The sequence below is a fragment of the Aquila chrysaetos genome, chromosome 7 (assembly GCF_900496995.4).
Source record: "Aquila chrysaetos chrysaetos chromosome 7, bAquChr1.4, whole genome shotgun sequence".
Taxonomy (NCBI): domain Eukaryota; kingdom Metazoa; phylum Chordata; class Aves; order Accipitriformes; family Accipitridae; genus Aquila; species Aquila chrysaetos.
Genome location: NC_044010.1, coordinates 16,671,746 through 16,692,379, shown reverse-complemented (window position 1 = coordinate 16,692,379; position 20,634 = coordinate 16,671,746). Strand labels below are relative to the sequence as shown.

Below are 20,634 nucleotides of genomic sequence, written 5' to 3'. Positions count from 1 at the left end.
CGGCATGGGATGCAACCGACTGTCCACAAAGGAGTGGAGGCAGGAGGCCAAGGCTGGTTATTGGCCTCGAGTCACACTTGCTGATAGGCAAATCAAGGATTTTAAAGCGCATAGCTGATCAGATCAGCAGCTTGTCCTAGAAGGAGAAAAGTGACATAAAATATGCACAAGCCTTCCTTCTGTCCTGACAGCAGGTTGAGTTTTCAGATGATGTGGAAACAGCAGCCTGCTCTCCTCCCCCCAACATGGTCTCCTCTTGCGCCTTTGCTGCAGTGCTGCCGTCTTGTTCCCGACTCTGGAGATTCCTCTCCCTCCCCAGCCTTCATGACAAGGCTCAGGCTCTGGCCAGGGGGCTCCACGCCACTGTTTTTATGCCCGCTCAGCCCTTGGCCTTTCTTCTCAGCATGCCAAGCGGGGGCTTATTAGTGTTCCCTGTTGTTAAGCTTTTGTGGCTCAAGCCCATCCAGCACCAAGCTGGAACAGAAAGGGAATCAAATCCCCATGGGGGGGGGGGGGGGGGGGCGCGCAAAACTCCCCCAGGCTGCCAGCCCAGCTGGAATTCAAACAGGTGATCTTGGAGAGGAAAGGTGGAGCATGCACGCGTGTGATCTGCGTGTGCGGGAGCAGCGTGCGAGCTCTGTCTATGACAAGCAGGCGCTGCTTCAGCTTCTTCCCAAAGAGAGCAACTTCGAGTATGTTTGACCTGAGATCAATCCTCTGCATGTGTATGTGCATAACATTTTTATGGCGTCGCTTGTGCATGCGATGTCTCTGGTATGTGCCTGCTCCGTCACGGGAATGCTGCCGTGAATGGAAAAGCTAAAATATGGCATATACTGGTTTTAAGTCTTAGCTGCCTCACATTGTAATTGGTGCTATTGCAAAGCTGGCTGTCAAATACTACTGCTACCAGGCTGATAGAATAAGCTATTATGTAAACTGAGGAAAACACAAGAATTGGGCCGTGTCTGTGCAGGAACCACGCTTACAACATGTGCGCATGGCCCCTCAGGAGTAAGAATGTGCTACACAAGCAGGTGTGTTTGCACAAACTTGCTGTTTCTGTGCATGCAGAGGGGCTGGGTGCATGGGAGCATTAGTGATAAAGCCTTATTTCATTCCCACACGTATTTTCACAAGGGATGGATATTTTGTCCTTGCTGTTGCCAGATTCCAACATAATTAACAAAAACTTACGAAGACATTTTAACAGAAGGTCTCCCTACCAGAGAAAACACCTATGGGAAAGGCAAGCCGCACACTCTCTCCCCATCCCCTCAGCTGCAATCCTTGCCCAAGTCACTATTCACCCCTTGAGCTGGCTACAAAGATCTCTTCCCCCTACCAACTGCCCCAAACTCTGCCGAGTCAGCAAATCGAACCTCCGTTTTCTTCCATGCCGAAAAGTCCTGCTACATCACATTCAGCTTCGCTACGCTCCATCCTTGCTCGTGCCCTGATTCAGTTCAAAATGCCCCCTCTTTTTAAAGCCCTCCAAGGAGACGGTCCAAGGTCTTCCTTGGACATCCTTCCTCCCTGCTCCCCCATCTGTCTACATCCTCTCTCCACAGGTTTTCCACCCAGCATCAGAACCGTCGGTGCTGGAGATGCCTCCTCCTCCTCCTTCCCAGGTCCAGCTGCTTGGAAAAGGCATTTTTTCTCCCTACCTCACTGCCTGACAAGTCTCCTTTCAAACGTGATCTGATAGTTCTCCCCCTCCTGTGACGATAAACCTCAGAGTCTTTCTCCCTGCTTCTCACATACCTCCATCACTGGACTCTCTCACTGTAAAGCATGCGGGATAAACATATCATGGAAAACATAACAGCAAATCATGGGGTTTTGCTTTGATTCTTTTTCTGCTTATTTATTTATTTTTTGAAGGGAGGTAACAAGTCAGAGAAGCTGGCTGAGATTTCTGCTGTACATTTTTTTTGCAGCAGCAAGATCCTCCATCTTCCTTGCTGGATTGAATAGGGTCTCAGGACAATTTAGACTCCCTCCCCCATCTCCCATTCCTGCTCATATTCTTCAACACATGATGCTCTCCTCCCAGCCTTGACTGGGAAAGCACGTATCCTCACTCTCTCCCGCTCTTTCGACTCCTGCCTCGCATAGGTTGTGTCAGGACATTAGGATGACGAACATTTGTACAGCTCAGATTCTTGTAGGCTGTTTTTTAACAAAACAACTAGAATCAATGAAACCTAAATGACGGCAGATGACAAACTTAAAAGACCTCGCGAGGATGCACCTAGCGTACTGGGAGGCTTTCTGCGTCTCACACCAAAAGGGAAAAATAACCCTCCAAATTTAACCAAACCCAGTGCCGATGCTGTAATGAGGCCGGGCGTGAGGATCGGGGTTTCTCTCCCTTCTGCCTTTTATGTTTTTTTTCCACTCTTGCACATTATCACCTCACCAACAGTAGGTTAACAGCCACAAAACCTCCAGCAAGCAAGCAAGCAAGCAAGCAAGCAGGCTTCACATTGTTGCTCTCACGCCGAGCTAGATATTTACTTGCTGATAAACGGCAATTGTAAATACGTCTCATTTAATCTCCCGACATCCAGGAGGGAAAAAACATCTCCCATCCCCGCGGCAGACTTCCCGGGTCTGCCCGGCTCCGGAGGCGGACGGGGGGATGGAGGAGCGACAAAAGACCCCGGCTCTCCACCCTCCCCCGGGCCGCCCGCCGCCCCCGCGGGGCTTCAGCCCGGCGCAGGGCCGCGGGGAGTCCGGCTGCCCCCGGCCCTCCCCGCCACCCCCCCCCGCCCCAAAGCCGCCGGGACCGAAGCCAACAGGTGGAAAGCGCTTTTTGTCCCCTCCGCGCTCGGTCCCAGCTCTCTCCCCCCCGCGCCCGTCCCGGGATCCTCCCCCCGCGGCCGCCGCGGTCCCTCCCCGCGCGCCGCCGCCGACGGGGGGAAACTGAGGCACGGCGCCGCGGGGACGGCCGCCGACCGACCGCTGCAAAACTTTCCGCGCCACCCCCCCGCCAGGTCGGGCCGGGCCGGGCCGAGCCGAGCCGAGCCGGGCCGGGCCGGGCCGGGCCGGGGGAGGCGGGCAGCCTGCCGGGGCGGACTGCGGCACCCGCAGCCGCCTGCCCGCATCCACACATGCCGGCGCGCACACGCCGCCCCCCGCTGCTGGCAGCCGGGCCGCGCCGCGCCGCGCCGAGCCGAGCCGAGCCGGGGGAGCCGGCGGCGAGGAGGCGGCCCCGGGGGCGGCGGCGCCAGCCATCGGCCCCCCGCCGGCAGCGCGGCGCGCAGGCTGCCCCGGGGCGGCGGGGCCGAGCCGAGCCGAGCCGAGGCGAGGCGGGGCGGGCGGCGGGGCCGGCGCTTACCTGCCTCAGGCGGCGAAGGCGCGGGGCGGCATGTCGGGGGGCGGCGGCGGGGAGCGGGACCCTGCCGGCGGCGCGGCCTGCGCTCGCCGGGCGCTAGGGCAGCATCAAGGCAACTTAGGGGGAACCCTTGCGGGGCCTATTGTCTGCGCGGGGCGGCGGGGCGGCGGGGCGGCCTCCCCCCGCGGGCGCCGCGGCGCTTGGTACGGCCCAGGCATTCATGCCAAGCGGCTTTCACACATGGAGGCTTGTCTCCAGCGGCTGCTGACAAGCCACAAACAAGACGTCCCCCTCCCTCCTCCTCCTCCTCCTCCTCCCGCCTGCCTCCTCCTGCCTGCCTGCCTGCCTCCTCCCTCCTCCTCCTCCTCCGGCCTCCTCCATGTGAACTCCAACTCCGGTGACAGGCGGGCGGGCCGGGCCTCGCCGCCGCCTCTCCTCGCACCCGCAGCCGGCGGGGCGCGAGGGCACGGAGAAGGCCGCCCGCCGCCTCCCCAGGAAAATGGCAGGCGCCGGCCCCGCTTTCCCCCCCGCCGAGCCGGCCCCGGGCCTCGCCGGGGGGGGGGGGGGGCGGCGTTTCTAGCCTCCCTCAACCGGCATGCCGGCCTCCAGCAGAAAAGCGAGGGGTAAACCTGCGAAGTAAATAATACGGGTCCAGCGCCGCCGCTAACTGTGTCTTCCAGCGCTCCGGCTCCTCGAGGGCGGTTATCGACAGAGGAGCCGGCGGAGAATTTGCCCGATTCCTCCAAGGTCGTGCAAATAACCGCGCACGCCGAACGCTGGGGACCCGGCCTCAGGGTCAACTTAATCCTGCGGCCGCGAGCCCACTTCACGGCAACATGGTGGCAGGAGGCAGGGGAGAAGGCCGTGGAGAGGAATCGCAAAAAAAACCCAGCCCTCGTGGGCTCCCGAAAATTTTTGCAGCCCCCAGCACTGTAAACAGCGGGGGCAAAGGAGCCTAGTTCTCCAGTGGGAAAGTCTGGGTGTCTCCAGGCATGGCCGGCTCTGACAACCCAAGGCACCCAAAAAGGGTCTCACCCAACAGTGGGGCCACGTTGGGTCCGGGCTCGCAGAGATTTGGGCAAAGTTTTTTCGGTGACTTCAGCTGAGAGAGTTCCATGGATATTCAGACTCGTACGCCCTCCGTCCAGCAAAAGCTAAACCAAAACGCAGCCAGCGTGAATCATTAAACTCTGTGCTGCCTTACATATGGGTTCAGCAGGGTTCAGTCGGCCCAGAAAGCAAACCACATGACCGACTGTCATACGTTTCATAACGAAACCACAAAACTGAATCTCAAAAAACACATTCCTGTCCAGGGACAACAAAAGTTTTTTTCTGTGAGTCTCAGCGGAAAAGGTCTGTGGAGCCCAGAAGAGTGTTGCGCAAGCATCAGCTGGTTAAATTTAATAAAAATAATTATAATAATCATAATAATCACCACTTGGATAGCTTTTTTCGTCCAATGATCTCAAAGACATTTTACTAACCCAGGCAAGTATTTTTATCTAAATTTAACAAGTGGTAAAACAGATTCAGGCAGATGAAGTGACCTACCCAAGGTCATCTCCTGAACCTGTAGCAGAAGGGAGAATGCACATTTCTGAACTCAAGTGCTCAAAAGAAAAGCCACTTCCAAAAATAGAGCTCCTACAATCCCCCCAAAACTCAAAAGTTTTGTACGAGTCAGGGTTTGACTGTGAGAAATTTTAACCAGGTCTAATTTGTAGCTTGGATACTAGGACAGATGCAAATGAGGTGCTTCCCAGGAAAAAGAAATAGAGGTCAAGCAGGGGAGGAAGGCTGCAACGAAGAATGGCTGGGGAGAAAGGAGAAGGGGAAGAGCAAAGCCAGGAGAGAAGGCTGGAAAATTAATGACACTCTTATAAATTTCCCAGCTGGAAGAGCAGGGTAGTGCCAAGAGATCTGGGTGACAGGACTGAAGGCAACGTGGAGAATATAAAAAGGTGGAAGAACGTACAGTCTAGAATTTGACAGGCAGGAAAAACAAATCAAACCGTTTGTGGTCAGGCACTTGTGAGTTGGTAGAGCACGCTCTCACCAAAGCCTTGGGCAAAGGTGTCAGTGCTGGGAGCTGGCACTGCAGGTCCTCAGAAGAGGATGACTGCCACACTCAACCTGTTGAAAGCAAGGCCAGATTATACACAGAATGGTCATCACGTCCAGCTTCATCTCCAGCAGTCTCTGCAATGGGATGTAGGGCAGCAGCTGTGCCTACTGGTGCACAGGGTCTGCAGCAAGGCTCTGACACATCTCCTGAGCCTAACATCCAGCTCAAGATTTCTGAGTCTTTTAAAGGAGAATAAAAGCCTCTCTGTATTGTCACAGGTTGAAGCCTGATCATTTTAAGCACCCACATTCTGCTAATGGGGAAAAACAACCCAGGGCTAAACTTACCTTCTTTGGGAATGGCTGTGCCCGATAGATAGCCTTTCTCCACTGGTCCAAGTGTCACTCTTTCAGGTTGTTTTTGAACCTTGATGAAGATGGCTTGGTCTTCTTTTCCAGTCCCTGGACTTCCTAATGCCTAATCAGCTCTGGGTGAGGCCATATCTTCTTGCAGCTGATGAGAGCTGCTGCTCTTGGCAGGGTGGATTTTCCCTATTCCTTCATTTCCATAACGTTTCTCTTCTGTTTACTTTCCCATTGCTCTCCTCATGGCCCCAATTCAGGACAGCATGTAAGCACATGTTTAATCTCATTGATCTCATGGCACTCCATGTACAAAAGAAAACATGGGTCCCTTTGCCCAGTGCCTGTTTATGAATTTTATGTTAAAGAAACGTGAGGTAAAAGTCAGAACAGGTCGCCCAAGAGTGGTCTGGAGCGTGGGCTTCCCCCTCCTCTCTGCCGAAACCCCAAACAGCCAGGCCGGCGATTCCTGCAGATGCGTCCTCTGCGCTGTGTGTGTGTGCCCAGGGAAGCCACAACTCTCTTAAGAAAATCAAAGCGCCTTTGGCAGAAGAGGTGAGCATGCCCTCTCTCCCCGAAACAGCCAGCAGCTCAGGAGCTGGAGCACATCCATGGGAGATGCAGACAGGAAAGCCCTGGGGCAGAGGAGGTAGTGCAGGCTGGGTCTTCCATATCCTCCACGGGTGCTTTAACCCCTTTGGACACTGCAACTTAAAAAGAAGCGTCATCCTCTCTGGGGGCTTGCACAGAGGCCATCTTGGAGGTATGTTCCTTTAGGCAAAGAGGCGTTTCGTGTCCGGCTCCTCCTGCTGCTGCTGTTGTGCTTAGCCTTGTCAAGCGGGAGGCTTTCCCAGATAGGTGCGGACCAGAGCTGCTGAAGCCATGAGGCCTCACTGTCAAATCTGGTGGGTCTGAGGGGTCTGGGCATCCCCAGCAGCAGGCATGAGCTGAACAAAGGTTTGCAGGATCATAATTTGCATTCAGATGTCTCAAGTTCACCTGTGTCCTGCTTTAAGAGACTAAGAGCTTCCTTTTATTTGGCTTAACATCTGTCAAGTAGGAATTACAATGCCCCTTTCTTGCACTTCTATTAATTTAGACTATATGGTGGGGGATTTTGGGGGGGGGAGCGGGGAAATAACACCTCTTCACTATGTGCATGTACAATGTCTTGTATAATAGGACCCCGACCCCAGTTATATTGTTTAGGTGGCTGCTGTAAAACAAGTAGCACGTAATCTGATAGTCTAGCCTCCATATGAATATACCTAAGTTTCCTTGTCTAGTGCACTGAAACATTCAGCTGTTCCCTCCTCTACAAATACATCAAGAATGTGTAAAAAAACCCCTATGTTTTGTCCTGTTTCCCAAGCAGGAATACATACACCTGCACCATATAGATGTTCTGCGCATGCAGGGTAGACCAGACACCTTTAGAGCGCGCTGGGCATACTGTACATATGCAGATCATCTGCACAGCATATGCACAGCAGGTCTGACAATTTTTGGATTCGTTAGACACAGTGCATGCACGCTATACAGTTCACCTCCCCAGCGTGCAGTCGACCTATCCGGAATTTCTGGACGTTCAGCAGCCCAGCTATCTGAAAGGCCTGATGGGCATGTGGAAATTCTGGATAAACGTACGCAGTCTTGAGATTTCATCCCAACAAAATTCCCAGGTGGAGAAGATGAGAAGTCCAGGGAAATACACACACGTGGAAGCTCACAATGCTGAAAAAGAAGGGGTGGTTCATCTGTACGGGTGCAGCAACCATCCATATCTCTTCTGATCTATGCTGCTCTGCCTTGCCTAGTACTTACTCTCCTCAGTCAAGCGGCCAGGCTGTTCTGAAAGCTGGGAGTTTTGTGTCTACTCTGCTACTCTGAACTTGCACGGCTCTCTGGTTGCCTATACACACGCATCCTGTCTCATAATGTGTAGAGGCTGGTTGTGGTTGCTGCCTGTCCCTCTGTCCCTTGGAGTAGACATTCTGAAATGCTGTGCTTGGTCGCATTTTGCAGCACTTTGGAGAGTCTTTTGCTCAGCCCCATTAGTTTTTCCCATTGTCAATACAGTCCATCTGATTCCATTGCCGTAGGTGCTTCATTCCTGGTCAGAACTCAGATAAAATATTCTTAAGAAAATCTCGGGAATCCCATTATTGCCAATTTTCAAACCATCTGTTACTTTTCTTGAAGTCCCTGATCTTGGATTCATAGGCTTATGCAAGAATCTCATCCCTCACTAAAAAAGGAAAAGTAACTTTTCTAGCTCATGAAAGGCTCCGACACTGGAATAGCAGAAAAGGACCCTGAAGTGATCAGGCATGTATTTTCAAGCCGGATTTCTGAGCTCATGCCCTGATTTGCAGGTCCTGCCTCTCAGTGTTGCTTTCTGAGGGTGCCAGTGCGCTGTTCGGCTGGTTTTAGGCCTTTCTGCTGGAGGCAGAGGATGCGCCGTGGAGTGTGGTGAGAGGAGGAGAAGGACGGCTCTGGAGCAGTGCACTAGAGAGGTATCCTGAAGTCTTCCCAGCCGGAGGGAGGACTGTTCCTCTCCCAGTTGCATTGTTTTATGGTGGTGTCATGCAATGAGATGGTGCCGGTTGTGGTTGTAACCAGCAGGCGGAGCTGAGCTGAATAAACAAGAGCCAGCTATTCATAGCCATGAAGAGGGCAGAGCACTCCTCTCCTAGCAACACAACCAGAAGAAGAGCAGAAGAGCTCTGCCCAGCTGGTGAAGAAATGTGTGCACAAAATGTTGATGTTCCTCCCTTCCCAAGCAGTTCCTGCTCCATCACTGTGTGATGCCTGGAGACCTCTCACCTGCCCTGCTCCCTCGCTCCAAACCCTCTGATCTCAGTGACACGCTCGTGCAGGTGGTGGCGAGGCCTGTTTTCTGGGGTTTGATCAGTGAAAACGTCCTTTTCTGGTTTAAAAAGACAAACAGATGAGAGGTGAAAGGCAGGGTGCAAACCTGCGCTGTGGGCTGCAGCAGCCAGGAGCTCCTCACAAGGCTAGGAGGAGCTGGGACACACACTGCCCTGCTGCCTGTCCCGGGGAGGGTGCTGGACCAGCCTTGGTCCAGAGTACCCACAACCAGCTGGAGGGCTGCTGCGTCATGTCATTTCTCTGCTCACTTCTCCTTATCGGAAGGCCAGTTACATCAACACCTGCACGTAGGGCCTGGGGTTTTTTTGGAGAGGGGGAAGGAAATCCTAGGGCATGGCTCTGGAAGCTTTGGGTGCAGGTATGTGATAAGGCCCACGGCAGGGGAATAATACCAGGTAAATGTGCAGGGATGTGCAAAGGAAGCTAGCACACCCAGCCGTTTGAAAAATTAGGCATGTAGTAGCAAGGTACTGACAAGTGTTCCACACACCTGTAACACTGCCAGTAAATCAAGCGAAAGCATTTGTCAACTTGTCATTAGGAGAGTAATGAGGTAAGTACAACAGAATTTAGGGCAAGCAGAGAGGCCAGCATCCATCTGCAGGAGATATCACCAGAGACAAAGAAGAGTCAAAGTTTAAAACAAAACGTGTAGACTCCAAGCAGAGGGAACCCAGTCCCTAATGAAGAGCGTCTCTTGCTCTGACCTCTGCATGGTGCATACATACAGTCGTGCCTCTGGGAAAGACCAAGTCTGTCTTCGTCCTGCTACTGCCACGTAAAGATGGACACAGACTCCTCAGCCTTCAGGACCACACACTTCTGATTTCACCAGTCCATATGTGTAACAAATACCCCCAAATCAACATACAGGTATTTTGATCTCTGGCACACCACGATAAGCAGATTGTCGACAGACATTGTAGTTTTCCAGCAAGTTTTCAATATGCGAATTTAATAAATCGTTGGGAACAAAAAACAAGGGGGGTAATCATAGGCACAATTACAACGTCTATCTGAAAGCTGCATGCTAGGCTTCCAGATCTCTCCCAAAACATGCCACCACTTGAACTCCAGGAGTAATTATTTTTTATGGAGTTTGGCGAGGAGAGAGAGCCTTGACTCAGTTTGCCATTTGGTTACAAACTATTTGCTAAATAGCAGGAGGATGATCAAACCCAGGAATCCTGGGTTACACTCCTAGCTATAGGACCTAGAGGTTAAAATAGCAGAGGGGCCAACTGAGTCACATAGATTTAGCTCATCCAGATGAAAGGCAGAGTAGCTGAAGGGGTAAGAGAACTGTATTCTAGTGTCAAATGAATGCCATACTGTGCAGCTTTTTTGTTTATTTTTGCATTGCAGGAGGGTTAAGCATGCAAGGGGTCACAGACCAAAGCCTTGGCCAACAAATAAGGTTAGGAAATGCCCTAAAATGTAAGTGAAATAGCAGTAGGGGAAAGCCAGCGATGTAAGGTGTGTTTCCTCAGTGCAGCCTCACTGAGTCTGCAGGAAATTCAGCCTGGGACTCTCACTTACCTGTGTACCTGATTCAGCTGAAAAATCAAAAGCCCAGTAGAGCTAAGAGTATGCGATAGAACCAACATAAGACAAGAGGGAGCAAAGGAAAAGGAACAATTGATTTAATGCCTTCTTCATTTGTATTTAAATAAAAAAAGATGCCAATAGAAGGCTCTAGGCACCTTACCACACCATTAACACAACCAAAGAGAAACCAAACTACGCACCACTCCCAAGCAGCATGAAATGATTATCCAGAATGTGCTGTCACCTCCCGGAGGAAAAAAAAGACTCACTCCAGCCCTCCCAGACTCTCTCTCCAAAGGGTGCCATTTGCAACACACTTGCCCTGTGGGCTTCTGCTGGGAAAGAGGGACAGCATGCCACTGAGGGCTGCTGCTGCCCTGCCAGGGATCCCCCTGCACCCTCTGCCTGCCCCTGGACCGAGGAGACGGGCAATACTCCTAGTGACTAGCGCATCGGAAGGGGATACAACTTGCTGCTCTTTTTTCTCTGGTAGTGCTTAGCAGGAATATGTTGGCTCACCCAAGACCCTGTTAACACTGAAGAATATTGTCGGCCCTGGCATAACAAGCTGAAAAACTTCTGTGTCCTAATGAAAAAAAGAAAAGGAAAAAAAAAGTGATTTCACTGGCAGTTATTTCACTAGCAGGACTGTTACAAGCTCCAAGCTCATAATGTTGCTAGTGTTTCCCCCCGCCACCACGCAGTTTGAATTGTTTCTGTTTTCCATTAGCATCTCTTGCCCAACGCTGCAGCTGCACACCCCCCCCTCTTCCCGCCGGTGGGGCTGGGGCTGGAGCTGACAGTGCTCCCGCTCCCAAGCCCTCAGCTCAGCGGGGACAGCCGGCCGGCCGCCTTCCCCCTGCCCGCACCCAGCACTTGCAGCGGGCCACCAGCACCGACGCCGCTGCACGCAAGGCAGGGGCACGCTGGGGCTTGGGGCAGGGCTGCGCACCTTTCAGGTGTGGTGCCCGGGTGCCTGCAGCGTGCCAGCCGCTCGTCCTGCACAGCAGCAGTTACGCGACGGGCAGAGGTCCGCGCTTGGGTTCAGGTGGATGAACCTTGATCACGGCTGGTAACCAGCGACCGATTTTCCAGCAATCGTGCTCGAGCGCTAAGCCAATTGCTCTCGGAGCTGGGGCAGAGTGCTCCCAAATCACCTGTGAGCGAACGGTTTCTGCTGTAGGAAGGTCCCTCATGTCCCCTCTTGTCAGCCCACATGATCCCCAGCCAACCTTTCACCCAGGAGCCCCTGAGATGGTGCAGTGCTGCAGCGCGAGCTCAGGGGCGTGCATCAGGCCAGGACAACAGAGCAGGGACTGGGATGAGGCAAAGGAATGGCATGTACATGTGTGTGTGATGGTCCAAAGAAACCTAGCAAAGCTGGGGCATACAGCTAGGACCAGAGTAAGAGGGCACAGAGGCTGGGTGCCACGAGTGGGGACAGTAGGGGAATTAAAACTTCAAACTCCTAACGGGTGTTTTATTGCTGATTTTTTCCTGCTCGAATATCTGTTGCTATTATCAAGCAATTTAACAACCACGGTTGCTGGAAAAAAACTCTGCTGCAGTAATGGTTCTCTGCTGTTGTTAGCCTGAGCTACCTGCTCCAGATTCAGCATGAGCTGGTGTCTAGACCATCTAGGTGACTGCAGAGCTGCTGGGGGCAAGCCCAGACTGGCATAAGGCATGGTGCTGAGCACTGCCAGGTCAAAGAAAGCCTACCTGTGTGGGCATAGTAAGGACCAGCGCAGTAGCTGATTCTCCAGACCTCTGGCAGCCTTTAAGTCATATGCAAGCCGGGTACAGGAGACTGACATCACCTCCAGCCTTGGCAGCCTGGCAGAACTTGAAAGCACAAGTGGTCTTGAACCACAGATAGTGGTTTTGCTAGGTTAATCCTTACGTCTCCTCAGCTCTGGCTCTGCCCTTGTAGTTGACCTCCGACCATCTGCTCTGACAAACATGTAAAGTCCTGTGGAATGAAATTGCAAAGAGGAGGCTTTCAACACTCCAGTTACTTCCATTTGTATTTGGGTTCTCTACAGGTTCACAGTCACCAACCACAGCAATAACCGGGGTGATCCTTATGAAGCAAGGCAGGGTTGCTAAACCAGAGGCAGGTCCAAAGATACTCGGGAATCACAGTTGGATACATCTCTACAGCTATGGGGATGACACCTGGTGACAAGGCAATCCTTATGAAAGCTACACCTCACGCATCTGGCAGCCGATGCCCTGAAGAGCCGATCTGCATGGTCCTGCAGTGTTTGCCACCTTGGTGACACTGACACCTATGCAGTACAGAGTTAGCTCTGCTGCTGCTAACTCTGTACCAGGACATACATGCATGCATACTAGAGCTGGTGGGACATGAGTAGGCTTGGGTCCAGTACTAGTCCTGCTTCCTCAGTTCAGCAGTATGCCTTCTGTAACAAGCCTTACCCTTATTATTTTGTGCACAGCTTCAAAAAGGTACCATGGCTCCATGGGATCAAGGCCAGGGCTTTGAAGTCTACAGGGCTTCATAGTGCCGCAGGGGCATAGTGTCTTGGGTCTTCACTGGCACAGACATCCTTGTACCACCTTTTGTGTCATGGTGTTAAGATATTTGCAATATCCAGGGGGAGCAAAAGGAGGAATGGGTGACATCAGGAGATTTGTTTCTCATGGGGGAATCCAGAGGGCTCATTCCAAAGTGATCTCAGGTACGCTTTGTCACCTGCCCCAGTGCCAAGTATGCCTCAGCACACACACTCATGTACTCCCAGCCTGGCAGTCATCATCATGCATACCCTCAGTGAGCACCGCCTGGCTCTGAGCCTTCTCCTCGAGTTTCAGTCAACCGCCAGAAAAGCTCCCGCTCTGTTGTCCCTGGTGGCCAGAGCTCACATTCAGCAAGCACAGCCCGGGAATCCTGTGGGAAGGCATGCTTAAGTTGAGGAGCTGAATATATCTCCTCCCTTATCCAGCAATTATTTTGCTTCCTCTCCTCGTTCTAGGTTCCCAGCCTAAATGCGTCTGCTTCCTTGCACGCTGGATGCGGTCCCAGCAGTGCTCAGCCCTGCATGTCAGCTGGAAGTGCATGCAGCCGCAACATCAGGCATGATCCCTGATCCCAAACACCACCAGCTGTCACCGCCTCGACCCGCTGGGACTCGGTGGAAGGGGGTTTTTCTAGTTTGCACGTTCTGGCAACCCCAAGCCTCAGAAACCCATCCGAGCTGTGCACTACTCAGCAAGTCCCAGTCCTAACAGCTGTCCCAGCAAGGAGAAGCTGCAGTTACTGTGCTGCCCGCTCAGGGGCAGGCGGCGGGCAGGAGGGGGTGGCCCTCCTGTGTGTCAGGGAAGCTCCTGGCAGTCTCTCAGCACGCCCCTGGGCAGCGGGCTCGCCCCATCCACGTGCTGCCAGCGATGGCCGCACAGGTGCCCAGTGGAGCTCCCCGGGGAGCTCCAGTCACATGCATGGAGGGGAGAGTGAGCCAGGGCGAGTAGCGTGGACATACCAACCTCCGTGGGAGGATGCATGGAGGGAAAACTCTCCTAGCCTTGAAATAGTATGGGTGACCTCGTCTGGCTCCCAATGTACTCTAAACACTGGCGGGTTGATGTCAAAACTATGCTGCTTAGGGCAGAAGAACCTGGTCCACTTCCAAGGTATTTCTGCAGGAATCTCTTCACTGGCTCCAGGGACAACTGGGTTTGGGCCTGAGGGAAGGAGAAGAGACGGGATGCGGTGGAGGAATGGAGGAATCCACCTGCCCTTGTCAAAGCCGTGAGGCCGTTCTCCTGGAGGCAGAGATAGCAAAGGGAGAAAATCCAGAAAGGGACAAACTGACATCTGGAGCTATCTGGCTGCATAATTCTTTGTCTCTCTGGAATTTATTGTTTGTACAACAGCAGTGATTAGTGCCCCCGCCAATGTCAAGGCCTCCCTGTACAAGGCACTGAATAGGCGTAATGAGAAACAGCTCCTGCCCTGAGCAGCTCGACTGAAGAAGAGAGCGAGGGCACGGGGAAGGGGGACAGGGATGGGAAACGACTCACTTACAGTGGCAGGGGCAGGGGGAAGAGCTGGGATCACAGACATGGGTCTCTCTGCCTCCCTTCTCTCCCTCTCCCCCAGCCCAGCGCCCTCGGCAATGAAACCACACTGACACTCCTCCACAGCTCCGTGCGGCTGCAGAGTTAATTAGTTAGGTCTGTGAATTAGTTAATTTCCAGGAGCGGTTCTTTCATTACAAACACCACGCAGCAGGCATTTTACATCTACAGCTATAAGAGCAGCCTCTAAGCCCACAACCCTTTGTCAAGAGTAAAAATAGAAAACAGTCACAGTAGATGGGAAGAGAGTCAGGAATAAGGCAAGGGCGGAGAAAGATGGAAGCACTACAAGTTCTGCAGAAGAATGGAGGCTTCGAAAATATCCAATTATCTCCAGAGCCTGAGCATGCCGCACGCTTGTTTCGGCACAGCAAGATGGTAGATAGGGTGGCTCAGGGCTACACGAAGCCATCTCTAACAGTTATTTGGATTCAAGCACCTTAGACTCATTACGAAATCATTAGGGAGCCCATCCTCACCCAGAAGTCACATCTTTCCACGTTGACTTAAGCTGAACAAGGCCCTTGCATTTCTGTGCCACCAGGGTCCAGAGGACCAGCAGCACGGGGGCTCTACCAGGGCTCGGGGCCCCAGAGGTGAGGAGCGGGCAAGGCAGAGGAAGGCAGCTGCGGGCAGGGGCGGTGGAGAGGGGCAACAACGGCAGCCCCCAAGAGCCCCTATGGAGGAGCGATGGGGAATACCGGGGCAAATACATCCTTGGGGAAGGACTCCCTCAGGGGGTGAGAGGCTGCAGGAGGAACACTCAGAGAAGAAGGCAGGTCCACCCGTAAGCACAGCTGTGCTGGACCAGATCAAAGCTCCGGGCAGCCCAGTAGCCTGCCTCCAGCCGCTGTGAGCAGGAGATGCTGGAGGACAAGCAAGTACAGGGCTGGGCAGGCAGCCTTCCCACTGCCTGTCCTCCCAGCCTGAGCTGCGGCTGCTTGCCTGCAACAGGGACGGCGGTGGGTGTGCAGCCTGTTCATGCAGGGCACCGGGTGAACTCGAGCGGGGCTGAAGTGCTGCGAAAGGGAGCGTTGCTGCGCAGTCGTGCCATACAACAGGCATGGAGTGACGGTGGGTCCAGTGGGAGGGTGTTTCCATGGCGGGGAGCTGGGGAGGGATGGCTAAGGCAGGGGCAAGTGTTGGGCAGTGGGAAAGAGGGAGATGGAGAAGATATTTTAGAAAATAATGGAAGGGAGAGATTAGGAATGGAGAAAAAGCAGATCAATAGATCTCTAGAAGATAACGCAGTAGGGAAGGAAGAGGCTTTGGTGACAGGTGGTGGTGGAAGAACAAAGAAGAATAAAAGAGGCGGTGTGAGAAAGAGAGCACGAACGGAGTCAGGCTGAAATGAGAGACTGAAATAATGGCAGGGAGAGCACCCCTCAGACATCCTTCAGAAAGGAAGTGACAAAGAGAAAAAAAGGAAAAAAACCCCATAAAATACAAGGGAAAGAAGTGGATATCGTTTTATCATTGAGTGTAAGGTGACGCTGGCATGCAGGAACCCGGTGACTGAAAACCACGGGCAGAACGGCGAAATTCCCTAACACGTGCTTGCACACCACAGACACAAGGAGGGGATGCAAGGACTGCGTGTTAAATTGAGGTGATCCCCAGAAGAATGGCCCACCGCCTTTTCTACTGTGTTTCTGTGCTGGGCCTAGAGCTCAGGCACCGATCCACCCCAGGCAAGAAACCCTGTGTCGGTGCTCGCCTGGCTCTGCAGCCTGCTGGGGCGGGGATGCTGCTGCCCTGCGCCTGAGGATGCCAGCCGCAGAAGCACAGGTATCCTGCCTGCAGGGAGCCGGGGCACTGAAAACATCGGACTGCTTTGAACAGTGAGGAGCTTCGTCTCCTCACCTTGGGTGCTCTGCCTTTTGCCTACACCGAAGGCTTAAAACAGCCGCAGGGAGATGACGTGAACACCACTCGGGGTCTGCCTGGGCTCCCCAGGATAAGGGCAAGGCTGGCCTCAACACATAAAGAGAGGAATCCAAACACCGCATGTCTGTGGTCCCTGCTCCAATGCTCTTGAGAGGGTACTAAAATAAATTTTCCCCTATAACTTCCTTTTTAATATTGCTAGCTATTTGGGCTGGAAAATGTGACTCAGGAAGAGTCTGTGGACATCTCGCTGAGCAGAGAGGAGAGCAGCGAACATCAGAGAAGAGAAATCACTTCCCTTGTCATACAGACACCACCCAGGAAGACCAGCCTGCTGCTGCTCTGGAGGAGGGCTTGGGCAGAGGAGGGTTTGTATGCTCTGCCACATGCAGTGGGTTTCTTCACTGAGGGGATCAAACGCATCATTTACAGCTGCAATTATCAAAGCCAATCTTTCGGTTTCATTGGTCAAACTGAGGACATCTCCCAAGTGCTTGTACTGCTAAAATAAGATCTTGTTCACTGGAGATTATGCAGAGCCATCTCTTTCCAGGCATATTTTGCTAGCGAGGGATTAACTAGGAATGTTGACATTTAAGTTGTTGTCACTGCTTATTTGAGGCTGAGTGTACATTAATTACAGGGCAGTACAGCTCCCAGTCTCAAAGCTCCTTTTCACCAGGAGGGACACAGGGCTGGGCATCACCCGTGCACGAGAGGGGCCAGACCTACAGGGTGCTCCAGCAGGGATTTCAATGGGGCAGATCCGGGGACAAGAGGAGCGAGCCCTGTGCGAGAGAGGCAGCCTCAGCTAACGCCATATTAAGGTGAAAGGGGCAGTGTACACTGATCACAGCTACTGTCATTTCAGGTACGCTGCAGACATATGCAGGCATCATCTTTTCATATTTAAGGAACTGGGCAATTACTTGAGGTTCTTTGATTGCAGAACCATATCTACCTCCAAAAGGAAAAAAAAAAAAAAAGAAAGGATGATGCCACTTCAGTGATTTCGTATGTCCTCTTGGTGCTCGGACGGCAGGTAACATTTAGGGGGGGTACTCTCCTTTCCCCCTGAAAGGTCCTCCCGTCAGGATCCAGCTCGGGCATCTCAGATGACTCTGAGCTAAACCGGCTCAAAATATCAGCACAACCATCCATCAAATCTCAATTCACGCTGGCTTTCAAATCTTGTTATGACCCAAAAAGGCACAGGCTGAAATTCGCAGTTTTGTTATTGTCCTAGTATTTCCAGCACGAATGCATTCAAAATACGGCAAGAGAAATGGAGCCTCGGCACACGGACATATGGCAGGAACAGAAAAAGCTGCTCCGGTGCAATTGTTCAGCTCCATTTCATGGAGAGAGCTGCACAGAGGGAGGGCTGCGTGGCGGGGAGAGAAACAGCGAAACACACCAGGCTACACAGAGCTGACAGAGGGAGCGGGAGGAAATGGAGAGGCAGGCAGCGAGGCCAGCGAGAGACGAATGCAACTCACGGGGGGGAGGCAGCAACAACGGCGGCCCCCCCAAAGAAGAAAAAAGGGGGGGGGGGGAAGGGGCGAAAAAGGGAAAAAGGGGGGGAATGGAAGGGGCAAAAAAGGAAAAAAGGGGGGGAAGGGAGGCGGGAAGGGGGTCGGGGGAGGCCAGGTGCGCGCCCCCCGCCCCGCAGGGCCGCCCGCGGGCAGCACGAGCCCGCCTTACGACGCCCGCCCCGCCCCCGCCGCGGCGCTGGGGGCGGGGCCGCGCCTGCCCCCTGCCGGCCCCGCGCGCGGCGGGACGGGGCGCCCCCTGCAGGGCTGCGGGGCGCGGCCGGGCGGCACCGCCGAGCCCCCCCCCCCCCCGTGCCGGGGACCCCCCCCGTCCCGGGGAGTCCGCCGTGCCGGGGAGCCCCCTCATCCCGGGGAGTCCCCCCGTCCCGGGGAGCCCCTCCAGGCCCGCCCCGCCGCGGGCGCCCACGGCCCTGGGACGAGCCCCCCCTCTTCCCGCCAGCGGGAGAGCCGTGGCGAGCGGCCCCGCTGCTTTCTGCCTTCTCGCCCCGTAGCTCGCCCTGCCGAGCTGCCTCACCTGCATCTTCTGACCTCTCCAGGCCGAGGGCTGGCATCTCTTCTGCAGCAGCGGCCGCGGGAGGACCTCCTGCTGCTTCTGCAGAACGCGGGAGCTGCAAACTGCAGCCCAAACCCGGGAAGGAGCCCCGGTCACTCAGTAGGGAGAACTGGGTGGACACAGGAGCCCTGGCTGCTAAATAAGGGGAGCTCACCGGATCGGTAAGACCCTCCTCAAGGTCCTTCAGATGGAAAAACAGCTTTTCTGGAGAGGCTCGGAGAGAGCTAACGTATCCCTTTCACTCTGCAGGCAACGTAGCACTGCCGCCAGGGAGTGAGGAAGGGGTTGTCCAAGGAAGACAGACACGAGCTTGGAACCCCCATCAATGGCAGACCTCGGCCTGCCCTGTACCTTTGCTCTCAGCCCGTGTAACGCAAGGACGATCCACGAGATCATCCCGTGGGATAAGGGCCACGAAGTCCTGGCAAGGGACTTGAGAACAGCAATGAGAAAGGCCACCAGAACTGAAGAGGTCTGGCTCCTACCACAGTGGAGAGGGACACCTTCACTTACAGGGACAACAAGAGGTGGCCAAGGCGTCTCAAATCATGAACCAAGTAGTACAAGCTTTGTGCTTTTTATTTTCATGGTTTTTCCACCCTGTATAAGGGAATCCCTCACTGCTCCTCCTCAGTCGCCCTCGGCCCGGTGCTGGGAGCCCTTGTGCTGAGCACCAGGCACAGCAGCAGCAGCAGCGTGGTCAACTGCCCCCCAAGGCCCTCCTGCCTGGGTGCAAAGTGAAGGCGGCAACTGCCTGTTTACAGTGGGAGGGTGCAAATTAGCCTTCCGGGAGAGCGTGCTGCTAATTTCGCTGCAGCTGAGGGCTGGGCGGCGGGTGGGGGGAGACCTCCAGCTGAGGAAAACAACCAGGAAGGCGAGTATCTGCCATTTCCTAGGGGGAAAGGATTCAGAGGAGAACTGTCTGAGTCTATTAACTGATGCTGGTTCCTGTGGAGAGATGGTGGCACACCAGTTTAGTTCAAATAGTCTGTTTCCATCTCTAATACCACCTTCAAGCATTCAAACCCAGCCACATAAAACTCCCTTCCTGCTACCTTCTACAGTGTGTCTCTCACGGATGATTTTATTTTCATAACAAGAGACCCGAAGTGGGGTTTGCAGTAAATGAAAAGAACCGTGTCCATTTGCATGGTTGCATAATCACGTTATACAGGGATCTTTCAGACGCTGGGGAGCAGAGCGAGAGAGAAAAGTGGGGCGTCACGAGCAGGAGCTAAAAGCCAGATCTCTCGATGAGATCAAGGAATAGATGTGAAGTCAGTCAGATGGAGAAATGTCTGGATAGCTCTTCCAAACAGCACGAGTTGCAGGCTTAGCTCGGAACATAAACAAAGCAAGATGTTTCTGGGGGTTGGGCTAGGTTTTGTATAAACTCTGTTTCCTCTTCCATCATTGAAACCGGATGAGAAGAACAGCCTGTAGCCAGGATCGTTTGCCTCTGCTGAGGGCTTCCACAGGGCTCAATTCCCGGGGCGGTCAGGCCAGGACCTTTCACCAACATCATATTCACTGCAGAATGAAAGAAAAATCACTTATGTCCGTGCTGCTGAATGAGAAGCTGAAGCCGAGCATTGCTGAGGAGCAGTATTATGTATTCCAGAATACACGTTTTCCTCTTGCTAAATGGTAATTTACCAGCACTGACAATTTGCCCTTTTGGATTCCCCAGTGACCGTTGGTTAGCCCAAGCCTCAGCCCGTGGTCACCAGAACCGCAGCCCTCTGAGATGGAAAGCATCACTCAAAACATAAATGCTATTAAACTGAAGTGGCAAATTTTCACAGAAATGAAATATTCTCTGAAACAAGGGAAACCAAAACCAGGCAAGTGTAGCATGTCCTTTCTAAGGATGAGAAATTCATTTTGAAACCTAGCATTACCCATTTACTTTCCTGTTACCCTAGAATTCCCGCCTCCCCTCCCTTACCCTGTTATTTGTTCTGATGTCAGTAGCAGGAGGGTAAGAACATCTCCACAAACATTTCATGGTCCACTTTGTAACTCAAGTACTTCTGCGAATCTTTTAAAATCTAGGACATTTACCGATCCAAACCATTTGAAATGTTTAACCATCTGAAGGATTTCTCGGCTCCTTCCTCAAGTGTGAAGTCAAATATCGCCTATCCTGCAGAAAAGGGAGAGTGGGAGGACATGTTTTTTACATGTTGTACCTCCTCGCCTCCTTTGCACAGTCTGATTTCTTGCTCACGGAGTAGGTAATGAACACAGTATTTAAAGGACATCTATCCTCAGCCAGAGAGGACATGGGAGCCACAGGTGCCCAATCTAAATTAACTGTCTTACCCCTA

The 20,634-nt window shown here is 53.4% G+C and overlaps 1 protein-coding gene across 2 annotated transcripts in view; it reads right to left on the bottom strand.

The window, feature by feature from the left end:
• Positions 1 to 3,518, bottom strand: part of BCL9 (BCL9 transcription coactivator) — a 62,120-nt gene extending 58,602 nt beyond the window's left edge. The window contains exon 1 of one of the 2 annotated variants that reach the window (XM_030019781.2): positions 3,344 to 3,518. The gene's annotated coding sequence lies outside the window, so the exon portion shown is untranslated. The remainder of the gene's footprint in view (positions 1 to 3,343) is intronic. The other variant, XM_030019768.2, reaches the window with a different exon arrangement.
• Between the last annotated feature and the right edge of the window lie 17,116 nt (positions 3,519 to 20,634).